General features: G+C 49.1%; 1 protein-coding gene across 2 annotated transcripts in view; it reads left to right on the top strand.

Moving 5' to 3' along the window:
* Window positions 1-13,845, top strand: part of BICD2 (BICD cargo adaptor 2) — a 55,398-nt gene that overhangs the window by 14,342 nt on the left and 27,211 nt on the right. The gene's annotated exons all lie outside the window — the stretch shown is intronic.

Raw genomic sequence — 13,845 nt, 5'->3', positions numbered from 1 at the left:
TCCAAAAATGTCTAGAGGACCTGGGCCCATGCCTGCCACCACCTGTCTGTTCAGGAAACCTGTGAGACAGGGAAGAGGGAGTGGGTCTGGGGTAGGTCCTTCTTGGAATGGAAGGTGGGTGCAGATGAGAAGAGCCGGATGAGGGTGGTGAGCTGAGTTCTCCCATGGAGTGCATGGGGGGGTCCTTTTGTGTAGGTTTGCAGGTCTCTGAGGGCCTGCGTAGGGAATGGGTCTGTTTCTGGTTTCTCAGCTGGCTTGGGTTCCCTGGGAAGCTCATGCAGAGCCAGTGTGGTGTATTGAATTTCCTGCACACCAGGGTCACCTGGGAGCTTTCAGAAATTCCAAAACATTGGCCACACCCAGAAGGATCAAACAGTTTCAGGGTGGGACATGGGCCTCAGGAGATTTCCTGTCTCTGGAAGGATCCCAGTGGGAAGATGCATTTGGGAAACCTATCATGTTACTGCAGTTTATGCTAGGGATCTGAACCCTCACTGGCCACATGGGTGGACTGTCATTCTATACTTCTGCACAGCTACAGGATTTATCCGCATCTCTCCACCTTGGCGCACAGTGGGGGCCCAGGAATGCCCTTGGCTGTGTCCACGTGCTGGTGGGAGGGCTTGCCTCTTTGTCTGCTTCCCACGGCCAGGTCATGGGCCAGTGGCTACCCTGGACTGGCCCTGGAAAGGACCCCTCTCTGGAGGTGTGCATGAGCTACAGGCAGACCCAGGTAGAGGGGTGAGCCTAGGAGCCATTCCTGCTGCCAAGTCATGGGGGTGTGTCTCCTGCTGGCTGGGGAGGACCGGTAAAGCGCTTCCCAGCTCCCGCAAGCACCAAGCCTCACCCAGCACCCCTACCACCTGTCCCTGTCCCTGTCCACCCACTTCTGGTGTGGGCCTGTCACCCCCTTGCGGTGTCCCCACATCCTCCCTATTCTCCTGTCAGTCCGCATATATTTACTGAGTGCCATTCTCTTGCTGGGAGTGGGCTTGCCCACTCCAGGCCTGTACCCCACTTAGGAGGCACAGACTCCTTAGGCACCGGCCAGGCGTGGGGTGCCGTAAGGTGCACCACTGCTTGCATTCCCACAGGCCCCCCTTCCTTGTGTGAGAAGCCATCTCACGCCCACTGCCCTGGCCTGCACTATGTGTCCACGGGGTTTGAACCCTGCCTCCCCCCAGCCCCGTTCTGCACCTGTGAACTCAACTGGTAGAGCGCCAGCCCTCGGGTGGCTTTCTGTAGGGAAGGTGGAAGGTCCCAGGGTGGCCCCTGACACGTTTTTTTTGCCTGTCCCCTGCTGTCCCTGGGGCTGACTGCCTTGATTGCCCCCCCAACCCAGGCCCCCTTGACCCCTGGTGACACCCTAGGTCTGAGATATGGCCTGATGGGGACCCAGTGGGGATGTCACAGGGCTCTGTTCAGCCCTCCAGAAGGTTCTGTCCTTGTGTGTGAGCTTGGCATGTCATCTTCCTTCCCCACCTTGGTTTCTCTTCCTGGAAGCTGCTCCTGGCCAGTTCGGTCTCACCCATCTGTCGGAATTTGGGTGATTCACTGCGAGGCCAAGCTGAGCCCCTCTTCCAGTGGCAGACTGCATTGTTCAGGTACACCTCTGACAGATACTTCTGGAGTGACAACTCTGGCTGCTGCCCAGATGATTCTATCTGTAATCAGCTCTCATTTTAAAATTGGGGCATAGTTTACCTATTACAAGACACAGAGTTGTTTGTGCTCCTGTGGCTGCCCTGCCTGAGGGTCGTCCTCACATGCCTTCCAGCCCCCCCGCCCCCCATCCGAGACAGCCCTGCCGGCCTTCTGCTGCAGTGATTAGGTTCTTTTCTAGACTTTCATATTGACGGGCTGCACCCAGGTGGCCTTTTTGTCTGGCTCCTCTGAAAGGCATCAGAGCTGTGAGTGAGTGTTGGTTGCTGTTCTCTCTGAGCAGCAGTGCCTGAGTCGTATGCCTGAGTCACCAACACCTCCCCTTGGAGGACATCAGGGTCACCTGTGCAAGGCTCTGTGTGGACCTGCATTCTCAGTTTCCTTGGTGATACCCGAGGAACAGAACTCACCTCCTTTTGTCTAGGACAGATACACACAGTTGGCCACCCTGGTCCCTTGGCCAAAAGGCCAGCTCCTCTGCAGGCTCTCCCCCTTTATTTAGCTAGTGCTTGAGGGTGGCAGGGCTGTGCCAGGAGGGAGGTAATCTCCATAAGTCATGTGAAGTAGGACCAAGGACCAGCACGACCAGCCTCAGCCAGATCTGGGGATTAACAAGCACTGCCCCAGTAAGCTGGAACATTCCAGATTCCAGGCTTGAGACTGGCAGGGCTGACTGGCAGGTGGGCCTGTACTTGGGAAGGTACATTTCTGGCTCCTGGTGTGATTCTTAGGTGTGGGCAACTGAACAGCAGAGTCGTGGGTCCAGGTGCTGGTTCTGCCTTCCAATCTGTTACGCCTCTTTCCTGCCTTTTCTGGCAGTCCCACCTGGGACGTCATATGGAGTTGCTTGTTCTCAGAGTTCAGTTTCTTACCTGTGAAAGGAGATCCCTCCTGTGAGAGAAGCTAATGGGCTCATGTTGACACAGACTGTGAAGTGCACAGGCCTCGGGTTATTGCCCGCCCTCCTGGGCCTCTCCCACCTGGTTCATCTCTTCCCTGGACTCCCATCAGAGCTGGAAGAGGGGCCCGGGAAAATGGGCCTTGGAGCCACTCTGTTTCTGTGTGCTGTGTGATTCTCAGGGTCTTTCTCAAGGACATCTGTCCTGGATGCATCCTCATTGATTGCCAGCTCTAGCCCTTTTTATGCCCCTCTCTCCCTACCCCATCCGGTCCCCCATCCAAGCTGGTACTTTGTAGCTGTTGTAACTTGTTTCTCTCCAGTTGCCAGCAAGACTGTGTTCCGGTGTGGGGCGACTGGAAGCATATGGCCCAGAGTGAGTATGCAGTCCATTTTTTTGTCCCATTTCCTGGCTGGACCTTGCATTCTTATGTCAGGTTTTTGCTGAAGTGCATTTATGGAAAGTTGATCTCTCATTGTCTCTCTGATACCTTCTGTTTCATTAGTAATGAGTAATTGGTCTCCCTGGGCTATATTGAGTTCTGGGGTACATTTGGTTTAGGTTTTGTTAATCTTATAACTGTAATTACATACAGTAAAACGCACAGACTTTAAGTGCATGTGCACACCAACCCTGGGCACATTTGCATCCTGCGTCCTGTTCTTTCTCATCACCAGGAGTGGTGGTAGCTAAGGTTCTGAGCATCTCACCTCTAGCATTGTACATTTAGATAACATTGCAGATGTTGCATCCTTTTCAGTGGTTTGATTCTATTTCAGTATGCAGTTTCATAAATCATTTTGTTTACTTTTTGAGATATAATTTACTTCCTATTTATTTTTAAGCCCTATTTATGATAGTTTTGACAATGGTTAAAATTAGTTTTTATTGGAGTATAAAATATAGAAACTACACAGATCATACTTTTACAGTTTGATGTTTCCATACAGCTCCACAGATGGAGCAAGGAGCATGTTGTCAGCATCCCAGGGACTGTTCTCTAATGCTTGTCCAGGGTTAATAATTCAGACACTGCCCCATAAATTGATCTTACCCGTTTTCGACTTACAATAGGCGGTCCTACAGACCTTGGGTTTTGTGTGTTCACTCAGCATTTTCTATCTAGAGACACTGTTGCCTGAATTTGCAGATTGTCGGCACTCATCGCTGGCAGGGTTCCATGTGGACACACCATGCTTCCTTACCCAGGTTTGTGCTGTTGGACTCTGTGCCTCTGTGAGCATGCATGTAGATAGCACCCAGGGTGGGCACTGGCATTTTCCGTGTTAAATTCTGGCCTTTCTGATCTGTGTGTCCTAGTCGCCATCCTGGTGCTAGTTTGCATTTCCCCGTGGACCTTTCCTGTGTTGACTGCCTATTTGGAAACCCTCTTTTGTGAGGAGCCTGTTCAGGACCTTTACCTTTTGTTCTGTGGGGTGTCCACTTTTTTCTTCCTGATGTGTCAGAGTTCTTGATATATTCTGGACGTGGATCTTCCTGCCCTCCAGCAATAGTTCTGACACTGGTGCAGCAGAAGGAGCTGGTGTGAGGGGGTAGGGATGGCCCAGAGTCCCAGCTGTGCTTCTGCCCAGGATAGCTGAGCATGATAGCTGACAGCTTGACATGGCCCCGGCCTCTTGGACCCTTAGTTTCTTCCTCCATAAAATGGGAACCAGAATTCTCCTGAGAACTTTGAGCTAGGCATTAAGTGAAATAATAGACTTAAGGAAAGTTATAAGAGTGGTAGCTATTATTGTTACTAATATTATAATCTTTTTTTAAATGGGAGGAGACCTTACACCTACTAGGACGGGTAAAATCGAAAGACCAACAATAACAAGTGTTGATGAGGCTGTGGAGAAATCAAAACCCACACTGGAATGGAAAATGATACGCTACTTTGGCAAACAGTTTGGCAGTTCCTCAAAGTGTCAGACATAGAATTACCATGTATATGTACCATTGGTCCACTCCTACATATATACCCATGGAAATGAAAATATGTGTCCACACAACAACTTGTATGTAAGTGTTCACAGCAGCATTATTCATAACAACCCCAAAATGGAAACAACACAAATGTCCATCAGCTGATGAATGGATAAATAAAGGTGGTCCACCCCCATTTATTGTATTGTAATGCTATACCATGGGATGGTATTTGACAATAAAAAGAAGTGAAGTGCTGGTACACGCTACAACATGGATGAACCTTGAAAGCATCATGCTCAGTGAGAGAGGCCACTCACAGAAGATAACATGTTGTGTGGTTCCCTTTACAGGAAGTACATTGGTGGTTCTTAGGGTCTGGGGGAGGGGAGCGGGGGAGTGAATGCTAACGGGGAATGAGAATGTGGGTTAAATTAGATGGTGGTGGTGGTTGCTCAACCCTGTGAATCTACTAAAAACCACTGAATTGTACATGTTAAATGGGTGAATGTTATAGTATGTGAATTATAGCTTAATTGTTTTTTCATTGGAGGCAAAGGGGAGAGTCTCTTTGCTAAATCATCTGGATAAGTTGCACTATTGCTCTCAAGTAATCCCAGAGGATTTGGGGCAGCTTCCTTCAGCCTTATAGCTGTGGTGTCCCAGACACATGAGCCCCAAGTGACAACTCAGGCACCTTACCCTTTTAGGTTCAGCCCTTCTTGTTAGCGTATTTATCATTTTCTTTGAATATCATTTTCTGGTTAAATTTATATGCAAGGTTAATGTTTTTTGATGTTGAGATTATAAATGTAATTGTTTTCTTTAAAGTATGTTTTCCTAGCCTAATTTAACTTGGGAGGGTTGGAGATTTCTAAATGACCTTTTTGGAGGTGTTTCTTAGCGCATTTTCTGGAGAAAATCAGACAATCAGACCTGCAGACAATATGGAATTAATATATCCTTTCTTCTGTTTCTTTCTTCCAGTCTCTGAAGTGTGGTGAGAGGTTATCTTGCCTTGTCCTTTTAAGTGGAGTGACCCTAGTGCTTGTCCATTACTTATTAACGCGTTCTGTTCCTTCTTAAGCTGGCTCTCATTTTAAATCTGTCTAGGTAGATTTACTACAGCTATAGGTGCTCTTTCTATGAAATTAAGAAAGAAAGTTACCATATCCATTTTTCTAAAACTTCAGTTGAGGAGTGAATTGGAAGCATCTTAGTGCAGATGACATTCTTACATCCTTTCTAAACATTAGTTTGTCTGTGACAGGGATGTTGATAGTTCACCTTCTGACAGCGCTACATGGTTTACTTACTGTGCTTGCTTATCCTGATCCTGGACAGGCGCCAAAGCAATATTTTTAAATGGAATTAAATCAGGGCCGCTGGTTTTGTGTTCCTGGGGCAGGTGACTGATTCTCAAGGTCAACTGTTGGCTTCTGTTTGCTGAGGTCTCACCCAAATTTTTGCATGCACAGTCAGCCCAGGTGTCCTCGGACACCCCCCCCACCCCCACCACCGGCTTTTGAAGGAAGGATTTGTGGAGCTCCTCTGTGAGTTACAGGGTGTCCATTGAGCCTGTGATGACTGCCCCTCCCTCCCCTCCCCCCATCCTGTCTTGTGCTGTGAGTGGACATGGAAGTGGACAGAGAAGTCCCAGGTTCCAGTCCTGCAACACAGTTCAAAGTTCCAGAGAGTGGGAAGGCAGGGCGGAGGGGACTGGCTTGCAGCTCCCTGTTTTAGGGGCATGTGCTTTTCCTATGGATGTAATCATCACCAGCTTGAGAAAATACGCTAACTGAGTGGCTTTTTTTTTTTTTCTTTTGTTTTGGGTTTTTGTTGTGTCACTTCCCCTTTGTGAGACCTTTGCCTCATTACTTTGTTCAGTTTCTGTTTCTTTTTATCATTAATATGTATTTTTAGTGTAACCCCTCCCCCCAGCACAGTACTGCTTCGGCAGTGATCCCCAAGTTCTGATATGCAATGTTTCTATTTTTTGTTTATTTGGCTTCCTGTTGTTTGTTCTGTATGCCCCCTCTGGTCCAGACATTATTTAAGAGATCAATTTCCATGTGTTTGGGTGTGAACTGATTTTATTTACTAGCTTTTATTTTCTAGAACAGTTTTAGATTTACAGAAAACTTTTTGAAATATATTTAAAATTGTTTCTTCTACAATGATGCACACGTACATGTCGTTATCTTCCCTTTGTCAGATTACTGTGATATCACTGTCCCATTGTGATACCATTTCCTTAGGAAAAAGCTTGAAAGGAAGCGTGTGTCCTTCATCCTTCTGTTGAGTCTTCTTTACGTTGATGCTAATTCTGACTCATTTGAACCCCAGTCAAGTTCTTTGCCAGTTGACACATTCTTGCATGTCTACCATTATACAGTATTTTGTACCAGGCTGTTTTGGCCAGTGAATTAAGTGTTGATAGGTTTAATCAACCTTTGAGAGACTGTAATCTCCTAATGCTATAAAATCTTTATCTCATAATGTTATAGAGCTTGTTATCTGTGTCCAGTTCATAAGCCTCAGGCCCATTTTGAGGTTAATGAGGCTCACGTGGTTTCTTGGGGCTGACAACCTCACACAGAGAGTGTGTGGCCCCATATCACAGGTCCCCCCCATCATGTCTTCTTTCCGTTTCTCAGAGTTGCCAGATCCCCCTTGGCTCAACCGAGTGGTGAAGCCCTGTGGTTTGCATGTACTAGTTTTGGGGTAGGGGAAATCCATCAGCCGTCAGTATCTGCTGAACAACTTCTGCAGCAGTCTGCCCTGAACTTGAGTTACTGGTTCCTCTTCCTTACCTAGCTCCCTGCGTAAGGATTGGGAGGGAGGCCAGCTCCCAAGGCTGCTCCTTCCTGCCTCGGGGCAGAAGCAGACAACGACAGCTTTCTACTGATTAGTAAGTGTTCTGTGCTCCAGGTGGGGCTGAGCCTGGGCCGCCAGGTCCAGCAGGCACAAGTGTGCCAGCAGATGGTGACCATGTGGAGTGACGACTGGAGGGAGTCCTCCCTCCCTGAGCACCAGCTGCCATGTGGCCCAGCTCTGCCCCAGGCTGGTGCCCTGCACCTTGGGGTTCTCAGCACACATTTGCTCTGAGGAGCTGCTTCCCAGGGTGAGGTTCTGGTAGGGACACCACTTAGAACCAGAAAAGAAGTGAGCGACACTTCAGGGACTTCTCACTCTGGTTGGGGGATAGAGAGAGGCTGTGATGCTGACTGGTTATAGTAATCAAGACCATTTGTGAGCTGAGGGTGGGCGGTGTTTCTGTCCATTCAAGTGGTTCCCCAGGATGCCAGGCTTTGGAGCCCCAGCTGGGATAGAATTGGGTCCTGAGGGCCTGACAAGTGTTGGCTCTCCTGGTACCACTGGCACCCACCTGAGGCCAGACACTCAGTAAGCATGCTCTTGCTAAAGGCGAACTGAATGCTACCTGGAAAGGTCCTTGTGAAGCTAGCCGGTGGGGTTTCCTATAAGCCTGCACAGGAAGACGATGTGGGGTGGGTACATAATGACCATCCCCAGCCCCTGGTCCCAGGAACAGGATTAGGCAGGAAACCCAACAGAGGGGCCTGGATGGGCAGCTGATAGAAGTCGGGAATTTCCGGGATGCCCACACCCTGCTTGGTAGCCCTTCAGGAAGAGGTGGGAACTGCTGTGAGTGGATGGGGCTGGGTCAGCCCAGGAATTCCAGCAAGGAAGTTGAGAATCCCAAATCCCAAGCTTCATTGTGAAAACTGCTCCCTGGAAGCACGCCTTACCTCCTAGAAGTGCTTATTAGTCCGGTTCTCCTCGTTTGGCATGTATTGTGCCTGCTGTATCAGATCATCACCCAAAAAACTGGTTCACCTCTTGGTGGGTATCGAGCCAAAAGACACGACCAAGCCAAAGAGCAGGAGAAAGAAGGGTTTTTTACTTGGCAGCAAGTAAGGAGAGTACCAGGGATCTTTCCCAGAGCAGTGTCTCCCCGCACATCAAAATTGGGGAAGTTTTTTGATTTTTTCTTTTCTTATTCAATATTATTTTCACTTTATTACTCAAGAATATTTCTGAGCTGGATAGTGTGGCAAAACCCCTATCAGATTTGTCAGTGAAAAAAGACAAGAGGAAATGTAATTCTGCCGGCAATAAAATAAAGATACAATTTTAAAGAAAAAGGGCAAAGAAAATGTAAATTTGGTCTGTCTTCTTACCTATAAAGAAGGTAGGCACAGGAGTAAGTTATTTTTTATGTTACATTTATTTCTAAAGGTTTATAAGATACGATTTTAAAATGGGTGTATTTTATGGTTTTTATATTAGTTGATACAAACATAGCAAAATACCTATGTGTATAAGCTATTTGGCCAGTATCCTCTCACTTCCTACCTTAAAGAAAGAGAATATAAGGTCATTTGCAATAATAATTAACTGGTTAATAACATAAAGCAAGCTAAGATAATTTTTAAAGAATGTTGAACTGAAAAAGTGTAGTGATTCTCAGTGTAGGCATTCCTATGTGGAACAAATTAATGTGTGAATTACAATACAGTTTAAAAGTACACATGCATGTAACTGTCCTCTAAAGAGCCTTATAGTTTTTGAAGATAAATCTACCACATTTCTGAATAATGTGTTTCAGTCCATAATAATCATCAAAAAACGATCAAGGCTGCCTTCCACATAAGGCGCCCTCTGCCGGACAACATGGGGAAATGAAGAGCTCCATCAAAATGACGCTTTGCCATCTGCATTGTGAGATTATGCTGCACAGAAAAAAGTTCAATTCCTAAGTGATGTTACACTGTATTGAACAAATATAGAGATTCAACAATCATAAAATTCCCTCAAAAATTGAGGAAGTTTTGGGCTTCCCTGGTGGCGCAGTGGTTAAGAATCTGCCTGCCAATTCAGGGGACACAGGTTCGAGCCCTGGTCCGGGAAGATCCCACGTGCTGCAGAGCAGCTAAGCCCATGCGCCACAACTACTGAACCTGCGCTCTAGAGCTCGCGAGCCACAACTACGGAGCCCATGCGCCGCATCTCCTGAAGCTCGTGCGCTCTAGAGCCTGTGCTCCACAACAAGAGAAGCCACTGCAGTGAGAAGCCCGCACACTGCAAACGAAGAGTAGCCCCCGCTCGCCCCAACTAGAGAAAGCCCGCGCACAGCAACGAAGACCCAAGACAGGCAAAAATCATAAACAAAAATTAAAAAATTTATTTTTTTTAATTGGGGAAATTTTAAGATAAGGGCACATGCATACTCATGAAGGGGCTTTGGGCAGTGTATGCATATTCATAAAGGGACCAGGGCAAAGGAGAAATCAGCGTAGAATTGGGGCAAAGATCGATAGAGTCCAAGCATTAGTTGGAAGTCACAAGGGTCAGAAAAGGTCCATATCATCATCCCTTAGGTTCCAGTTGATCCGTTGGTTGAGCACTTCAGGCCAATCTTTACCATTGAAACAGAATTGGGAGTCTTTACAAATATATACTATCTTTGTTATTATTACTTCTCTTACTTGATAATAGGGAACAGCTTGTTCCCGCATTCTTTTCTTCCTTTAAGATAATTACTGAGACCTGCTCAAGGACAAGCACTGTGACCAGGCTTAGATCACAAAATGTCTTAGGCCAAAAATGGCTTCTCTTATGTCAAGAAAGCCATGCCTGATTCTTTCTCCAGGGCCCCCCTACCCTATCTGCTAACAAGATGGCCAGGCTGGGTCGGGAAGAAAGGTCCTCCAGAGCAGCCCTGTTTGCAGCCTGGTTCCCACTGCTGCTTCTGCCCTGCTAGGGTCAGGAGCCAGGCTTGTTCTCAGTCCCCTCATGCAGACTTGTTTCTGGCCCCTCGTAGGTGTGTCAGAGACTAAGGATCAACCTCTTTGAGCTAGGACTGGTAACCCGTGCTCATTGCAGAAATGCTCACATCGTTCTCTTGATGGGAAGGGGAGTGGGCCGTGAGGACACTGCAGAGCAGACGCTCACCCAGGGTCACTCTTCAAGCCCTGGCAGTCTTCGTAAGTGGGCTCAATGGGGCTTATTTCACCTGGGGCTCAGGGCCCATCAGCTGGCTTGGGACTGGGCATTCTACACACAGCCCAGTTTACAGTTGGGCTCAGCGAGGGGAGGGACTTGTCCAGACTCACAGCCAGGATGGAGCAAAGGCAGCAGATGCCACAGTGCTCATACCTTCTTTCCTGCCCAGTGAGTGCTAGGGTCTGCCATGGCCGAGGAGGAAGGGGCCTTCTTGTTCAGGGCTTAGAGGCATGGCATAAGGACCCAGCTCTCCTCCTAGCCCACCTTGTCTTGCCCTGGGCTTTCGTCACGCCCATCCCTGCACCTGCAGCACCCCTCATCCTTCCAGGCTCTGATCCGATGCACATTTCCTCCTCTGCACCTGGCTTAGGGATGGGCCCCTTCAACATACACTTAATAGTTTTTCTATAGTGAGCCACAGAAAGTGGATGCCAGGTGATGATGAGGTGCTGGCCCAGGCTAGGGGTCAGCAAACTGCTGCCTGAGGGCCATATTTGGCTTTCAGTCTGGTCTTGTAAATAGTATTTTATTCATTTTTGCCTCTGTTGTCTACAGCTGCTTTCACACCACAGCAACAGAGTTGAGGGTCATTGCAACAGACCCCATGCCTGTGTGATGGTTAATTTTGTGTGTCAACTTGGCTGGACTAAGGGATGCCCAGATAGCTGGTGAAACATCATTTCTGGTTGTGTCTGTGAACATGTTTCTGGGAGAGATTATCATTGATTCAATAGATGCCTCCCCAAGTGTGGGCGGGCATCATCCAATCCACTGGGGGCCTGATTGGAACAGAATGTGGAGGAAAGGTCAGTTCACTCTCTGCTTGAGCTAAGATGTCCATCTTCTGCCCTCAGGCATTGATGCTGCTAGTTTTCAGGGCTTTGTACTCAGACTGATTATGCCACAGGTCTACAACTTGCAGCGGTAGATTGTGTGACTTCTCAGCCTCCGTAACTGCCTAAGCCAACTCCTGTCATAAGTCTCCTCTTATGTGTATCTACATATATTCTCTTGCTTTCATTTCTCTGGGCATCCCTGACTAATACAGATTTTGGTGCTGAGAGTATGGAGCTGTTTCAGCTCTCTTCCTGTTTGACTCCCTCTTCCCTCCCTCCTGCCCTTGTCTCTGCCCTGGATGCCCCACCCAGAGAGCCTGTGTGGCAGCCAGGGCTTCTCTGGAGGGACCTTCTGTGTCCGAGGGGTCCTGAGGTCTGTGCCCTGAGCCAGGCAAGTTAGGGAGAGGCGGATGGGGCCTTTTACCTGGAAAGTCCACAGACTCCCTGTGGACACCAGGCTCTTGGTCCCTGTCCAGTCGCTGACCCCCGTGTGGGCTATGTGGCCCCTGTGTGGGCCATGTGGGCCTCACACCCATGGACTGAAGGCAGAAGCCCCAGCATCATGCTAGCCTGCTTCAGCTTTCCCATTTAGCTGTGCTCCAGTACAACTTTAGCTGTAGAATGAGGCTTGGCCCAGACATGGGCCACAGTGTGCTGACCTCCATTCTTCTCATCAGGTGGAAGAGGCAGGAGGGGGGCTGTTTGCCCACTGGGGGGTCCCAGCCCTTGGTGGAAGCAGAGGTTTGGTTTGTTGCATGAATGTCCTCAGGGGAGTCCCCTCCCTGCCAAGACCCCACGCTCATAAACGGTTGGTGGTCCGCTAGTTGTCACCCTCCCTGCACTCACTCCATCCCCTCTGTGTCCTGCTCTGGTGGAAGAGGCAGGAGGGGGGCTGTTTGTCCACTGGTGGGTCCCCCCTGTGCTCTGGACCATGCTGCCCTCGACACCTCACTGCCAACACACCGAGATTGGTGGCTGCACTGGGCAGCAAGGTGGGGCCACCCAGAGCCTGAACTTCATGACAGGAACTCATCCTGTCTTGTCTCTAAGGCCTCCCGCAGTGAGACTTCAGGCTTGAGGGAGGGAGGGAGGGTCAGGGTGGTACCGGTCTCGTTTACCAAGGTGTGCAAGTGCCCTGGTCTCTGAGCCCTCACCACTGTTGCCACTCCACAGAAACTAGGCAGCATGCTAAGTGACTTGGGGAAGCCCCCAAGCCTGACTCCCATCCCCACCCAACCCCTCTGTTCCCCACTTGGGTCTTCCTGCCCAGGCTGTCCCTGTGGTCTCTGAGACTCCCAACTCCTCCATTCTCAGAAAGCGGCTCCTGATACTTCCCAGAGAGCCTGGGATCTCCTGCCTGGCATGCGCTCACACTGTTCCCCCGGCTTTGGCCCCTCTTCCCACCGCATTTGGCTTTGAAGTCTTACCCCTGGCACCCTGCAACTCCCCTTCCTGGGCTGAAGCTTGCCCTTGGCCCCCTCCCCATTTGGCACATGCAGCCTCCCCCACAATGTCTAGTTCTGGCTCCAGGTGTCCACATGAATGTGGATGTACTTGAAGCAAGGCCCGGCATGACCTCACAACTGAGCTCACTGGGCCTGGGAAGCTTCGGAGCAGTGGGCTGGGTATGGGCTGCAATCCTGTGTCAGGAACGGCGTCAGCCGGCTCACAGCTGGAGCAGCCCTGAGGGGACATCACAAAGGCACTGCCACCGCCGCCTCAGAGTCCAAACAGGCACGCTGTGGTCCAGGAGGTCATTGCCTTTCTTCCCCAGAGTGGCCAGGGAATTTTGTGGACAGACCTGGGATGGAGGCCAAAGCTGGGCCCCTGAGCTGCCTAGGAACTTTTGGAGGCCCTCCAGTAGGCACTGGCCTGGAAAGTGTGCAGTGAGGCGAGGACAAGCATATCCGCAGCTGGACACCCCAATCAGAGGGTAAATGGTGCTGCTCTGAGCGCTTCCTGGGATAGGGAGGCAGGTTTTGAGATAGACTCAAGCCTGCACAGGATGGTGCAAGGTGGGAGTAAGGATGCTTTGGTCAGAAGAAATTCAGACAGGTGGGTTGAGTGACCAGGGGCATAGATAGTCTCCACTTCTCCCAACTTCAGCCTCCTGGCCTGTGAGCTGGGGCAGAGGGCATATGGGTGAGGTCTCCAGGTTGATGCTTCAAAGACATCCAAGTTGTTGTCTTAGCTTTATTGAAGTATAAGTGAAATACAATAAATTGCATATATTTAAAGTATTTAATTTGATACGTTTTCATATAGGTGTATACTCATGAGGTCCACAGTGTGATCGAGATAATGAAGGTATTCATCATCCCCACGTTTCCTCATCCCCATTTGTAACTTCTTTCCTCCTCATCCCCAGGCGACCATGACATATACATTTGTTTGCACTTTCTAGTTTTAAATAAATGGAATCATACAACACATATGATTTTTTTTTTTTTTGGTCTGGCATAATTTTTAGATGTACCTTTGTTAATGTGCAT

The sequence above is a fragment of the Mesoplodon bidens genome, assembly GCF_964165515.1.
Source record: "Mesoplodon bidens genome assembly, chromosome: 6".
NCBI classification, from domain to species: domain Eukaryota; kingdom Metazoa; phylum Chordata; class Mammalia; order Artiodactyla; family Ziphiidae; genus Mesoplodon; species Mesoplodon bidens.
The sequence above is the reverse complement of the archived record's forward strand: the minus strand, read 5'-3'. Positions and strand labels throughout refer to the sequence as shown.